A 6,024-nucleotide genomic window follows, 5' to 3' on the forward strand; every position below is an offset into this window, starting at 1 on the left:
TCACAGGAATAGAATAATGGACTATAAAGAATATGGCTCCAGAGACTCAAAGATAGCATGACCACCAGCTGGGAGACTCCTGAGGTCACTTGAGCCTCAGTTTGCTAATCTGTGCAATGGGAAAAACATAACTTGATTCATAAGATTAAAGGAGATGATGTACACAAAACACTGAGCTCAGTATCTGACTATGGTAAGCATAAGAAATGTTAGGTTTAAAAAAAAAATCAGACTGATGATGAAGAGGACAATGACAATGGATAAAGGCAGGGGAAAGAAAAACATACGTGTTGGGGAAATTAAACGTTTTGCAATTTCCTGGCCAGCTTCTGCTCTACATTTATCCCTCTACCTTAAACTCCCATCATAGCCCAGTAATAGGATTTTGAATACTAATTCCAATGGCTGTCTTAAATCCTAACATCAATGAATGGTCATTCTGTCCTTCCACTGGTAAGGAAGGATTTTTAAAGGGTAATGGGAACAACTACTAGGCTTCATGGAATTTCTTAATGGTGGCGATGCTTCTAAGGACCTCTTCCTGGAGGACCCTGAGTGTGGAGCTTGGAAACACTGCCCCAAATAAAGCTAGAACTCAGTGCTCTCTTCTGCAATCTCATGAGATGGGACCCTGAGTGAGAGACAATATGCAGTCGACGACACAGCAAGGGACTGGGTTGGCACAGCTGGGTTTCAGTCAGAGGTGCTCACCAACAATCATTTGTATGGCCTTGGACATTATTTGAGAGTCCTCACTTTCCCCAGGAGTCAAATAAATACTCATTCTGTGGGATCTCGTCTACCTTTCACAAATGATGGTTCTCTCTGTTTAAACTTTGGCTCTGAGTTAGAAGGAGCCTTCCTCTGGGAGGAGAATCATAGGACTGACGTATAGGTTTGTTCAACTCATGAAAGTCCACAAGCTGGCATCAAGACGAGGCCGTGATTGTAATGAACCACCTTGAATAGAGAACAGAAGAAAATCAGGCTTCGTTAAACTAAGTTTTATGGAAAGGTAGTCAAAAACCTCATGGATATACACTTACTGTGTTGACATTTCTGTAGTTCCATTTACACCCTAGAGAATGAAAATAAATGCTTTTAACCTTTAAAAAAGCTATAATCAGGTAACAAAACAGGTTGAACTGCATGATTTGATTTTTAAAGACTATAGAGTCGTACACACCTAGGTAATAATGAATGGTATTTATTACTCAGTCACAGTTAAAGATCTTTAAATTTGTTTCCTTTTCTTTGATTGTTAATATTTTCTAATTTTCTACCGTATGCACGAATTGCTTTTGTAACAGCGAGCAATACGTAATATTCTGGACCCTGCTTCTCTCTCTGCCTTGCATTCTTTTACAGTTTCTCTGCCTGGAAAATAATTCAGAATACTATATTTCTAATCTTTTCATGAAAAAAAAAAACATTCATAGTTCCGTAGCTTGTCTCCCAGAGAGAACAATTTTTTTTTCATTAAACTGTACCTCCAATCTTTAAAAAAAAAAATCCCTTTTGGAGGTCCTTTGGGTTAATATCCTCAATTGTGTCTGCTTCTCATAAAAAATAAGTATGCGCTCAGCCTGCCATAAAAAGGTGTTGCAGGTTTCAGAGCTCAGATTCACCTGCTTTTCCTAAAACTAGTTATGGGGGTTTTTACATTGAGTCCCCTCAACACCTTGAAGGTAGAAAAGCAGCGTTGACAACAGCCATGCAAATTCTACTCTGGAATCGTGACTCTGCTATCCTCAGGCTGTGCAGCCTAGAGCTTTTCACTCACCCTCTTGTACCTTTTCTCATCTGTAAAATGAGCCGTGTTGCTAGGACTAAATGAAATCCTCCTTGTAAATACGAGGCATAGTCCAGAACCTGAAAAACAACCAGTGCTTATTGGAGCATTTGATAGCTCAACAAATTCAACTATAATTAATTCCACTATAAAAATTATGCTTCTCAAATAACTACAGAAACTAAGCTTCCACAATCCAGTCCCAAATCCGGTCCCATTTGCCAGCTTTTCCCTATTTCTCAGAGAAATATATATACACTTGAATAATATCCTGGGCAATTTTTCGGCTCTGATTTTAACATATAAAGACTCTCCCTCCTGTTTCTCAATTTGGAGATCTTTTAAATGCGCAAACGAGCAATTTCTATTTCTTATTTAAAAGATCACTATTTCTCAGGAGTAGAATTAGTATCTAATCAATCTAACTATACGAACACAGAATTTTTTGAGCAAGACAATTTAGATGTAGGCATGTTTTTTTCATTCAGACAGATGCCTGTGACTGTAAACTCTTGTTTACATATTCAGAAAAATTAGTTTTTAAGTGCCTAACGCTGAAACAAACAAACAAAAAAGACTGTTAAATAGAATATTCAAAGGACAGGGCAGAGAGTCTGTTAGTAGCACATAAGTGTACTCTTCCTACAGTTAAACATCAAACAACGTAGCTAGCGACTGATGGAGCAGCCCACTATACAACGAGAGTGGAGGGATGTTGGAAGAACCATTTCCATCACCTTAAATATTTCGTTAATTTACATACGAATTCGTTTTCACAGATTCAAGGATTCTAGTGGTTACTCTTGCTAGTAAGGCACTGGCCTTGCTACGTGAATAGGAAACGTACTCAGCCCATCTTGAAAAGTGGTTTATAATAATACCTACTGTGAGAATTTGATGACAAAATATACATAAAGAATTTAGCAGACTCCAAATATAGTCCGTGTTTATTAAATGTTATGCAATATTAGTATCATTATTTTTATTGTTGAGAAAATGTAAGCCCTGGAGGAGTTGATTCCTCAAGGTTTCTTAAAAGAGGACTGTATCAGAATAATTTCCCATGAAAATAACGACGTATCCTGGTCTATTTTCAAACTCCATTTCTTAACAAATGATTCCTCTTGCTACTTCCTTTGGCCAGAAAATTAAAGAGAAAAACCTCTTTAATTCCTTCACTGGGGCAGCCCCCGTGGCACAGCGGTTTAGCGCCGCCTGCAGCCCGGGGTGTGATCCTGGAGACCCGGGATCGAGTCCCACATCAGGCTTGTTGCGTGGAGCCTGCTTCTCCCTCTGCCTCTCTCTCTGCCTCTCTCTCTCTCTCTCTCTGTGTGTGTGTGTGTGTGTGTGTCTCTATGAATAAATAAATAAATAATCTTAAAAAAAAAGCATACCCTGCCAGGGCTAAAAAAATAATAATAATAAATAAATAAATAAATAAATAAATTCCTTCACTGGATGTTACCCGTATGGGAGTTACACTCACCTGGTGAACTCAGCCCTTCACAGCGGGTAATTAGAAATCCTTTTTCTTTTTAACCATGAAACCATGTAAACATATTATAAGAGTACGAAAGACACCTGTAAATGAAACGAATACTAAGTTTAACATAACATTAAAAAGTATTAACATTAAAGTATTAACATTAATACTTTACTTTCTTTACTTCACTTCTCTCATTTTGCTTTCCAAAAAGTGAAATGCTATAGGTTCATCTGCATCCTCAACCTGTCATTTTCTTCCCCAGCAGTAACCATTACCCAAAAGTTGGTGCGTATTAGTGTCATGATGTTTCTCTACTTTCATTATGTATGTTGAGTCCATAACTAGTGCTATTTCTAAATTTTACATAAATTACACTTCAAGTATCTCTTACAACTGATTTTTTTTAACTCAGCTTTGCATTTTTTGAAGTGTACTGTCTACTCATGAAAGCCTGCACCATTCATTATAAATCTTGCATACTAATGATTTAAGTAAACCATGGTTTATATATTTATTCACTGTTCAGTGGGCTGTATCCTGTATTACAAACTTCCTCAAAGAATCGCCCTGCGCACAAGTGCCTGGGTTGTTCTAGGGTAGAGAAGTACCTTGTGAGGGAGATGCATCTTCAACTTTATAAAGTATTCCCAAATTGCTCTCCAAAGTCATCAAACCAATTTACACGTCACCCACCATGTATGTGATTTCATCTTCCCCACGCCCTTGCTACTCTTTGGTATTATTATATGCATTGAATTTTTCCAATTTGCTACTGATACATATTTTCACATCTGTCTGAATTACTTGCCAATGTAATCGTTCACCAGGAATCTCATAATGGCATTATCTGGAAAAACTGTGATATGAGCAAAAGAAAGCCTGAAAGCATGATTCTAACAATTCATTCACGAAAGAAACCTTTTTCAATGAAACAAACCAAATCAAGGAAGGAAGGGGATGGATCAACTTCTGAAAGCATAAATATGAATCAAAAAGCATGTTCTTCTTACAGGGTATGGCAACACAAAAGAAATCTTAAAGTTTAATTCCTATTCTGCAGTTTAGGACCAACCAGATTATAGTCATTCCTTAAGAAACCACAAAAGCTGTAATTTCCTCTTTGTATCGTTCAGAAGCAGCGTGGAAGGATAGAAAGCCCAATGTAAAAATTACTAAATATCGCCTGATGAGATCTCATATTCCATTTAGTAGGCAAATCAACATTAGTTCGATCACTTATACATAAGCTGAGAATGCGTTAATAAGCTCTGTGCACTAGGTTGCTTTTACTAAAGGGAATTGAATATAAATCTCGCATGTTACGGATGTGCTTGCTACTTACTCAGCCTTCATTAAAAAAAACCCCACAGTGGTCCTATGAATATGAATGCCAATATTTTTATACAAAGGAATATTAAACATGACAATAAACTGTTGTGTATTCTCGCCTACCGGTATTTCACTCATCTCCAGGAAAAATGATGAGTAGCTCTTCCCTTGATAAATGTAATTCTTAATTTTTTTTTTGTTTTTGTTTTTTTTGCTATTGCTTCTGTCATTCTTGTTTTGGTTTTTTTTTTTTTTTAAGATTTTATTTATTTATCCATGAGAGACACAGAGAGAGACAGAGACACAGGCAGAGGGAGAAGCAGGCTCCAGGCAGGGAGCCCAATGCGGGACTCGATCCCAGGACCCCCAGGGTCATGCCCTGAGCCAAAGGCAGACGCTCAACCGCTGAGTCACCCAGGTGCTTATGGCTATTCTATTTTCATTTATACTTTTTTCCACTGAAAAATGTTGATATACAGCTGTGTAAACTGTGTCTTTATGTGATCGAGTCATTGGGATGTAATCTAAGTAATCTTAACACAAAGAAGTAGAAACTTCTAGAAATAAAGTCTTCACAGACTTTATGGGAAAATAAAGCAGATGCGTGGAACCAGCACATTACACACTAAGGAGCCCTGAAGCTGCTTTGATCCTGATTGCAATAAGACTCTCAGTAGAATATTAAAAATAATTTTCTAGTGACTTATTAATTTCACATTAGACAAGAGCACATAGCATGTCCTTCCACTTTCATGACTTGTTTCAAGGAGGAGTAGGAAAAAGACGGCTTTGATATAATGGCCTTTTAAAACTGACAGTGTTTGATTACTTGGTGTTCAATAGAGTCAATAATTTAACTAAAATTATATTTTTAAGTGTAATCATTCACTAAGAAACGATCTTTTTAAAAAAGCCATAATGTGCATATCATTAACAAGGCAGTGCAGTGATTTTAGGTTTTCATTTTGAAAACAATGTTGTCTGGGGATCCCTGGGTGGCTCAGTGGTTTAGCACCACCTTCAGCCCAGGGGGTGATCCTGGGGTCCCGGGATCGAGTCCCACATCAGGCTCCCTGCATGGAGCCTGCTTCTCCCTCTGCCTGTGTCTCTTCCTCTCTCTCTGTGTGTCTCTTGTAAATAAATGAATAAAATATTTAAAAAGAAAAAAAAGAAAACAATATTGTTTTATTTCCCTTGTAAATGCTATTTATGAAAAAAATCACACACAAAATTGCTATTAAGTTTGTCTTAGGTGAAATTGTATAACTAGTAAGAGATAGTAGAATCAATACCATAAATGATACTTCTGAGTGCATGCAGCTCACACAGTAACTAAACAGCATGGTGTGCTTCTGAGCACTGTGGAACACATTCTGAAAAATGTGTGTTTAAAGAAAGGAAATAATTCTGTGTTTAA

This window comes from Nyctereutes procyonoides, unplaced genomic scaffold, assembly GCF_905146905.1.
Source record: "Nyctereutes procyonoides isolate TBG_1078 unplaced genomic scaffold, NYPRO_anot_genome, whole genome shotgun sequence".
NCBI classification, from domain to species: Eukaryota; Metazoa; Chordata; class Mammalia; order Carnivora; family Canidae; genus Nyctereutes; species Nyctereutes procyonoides.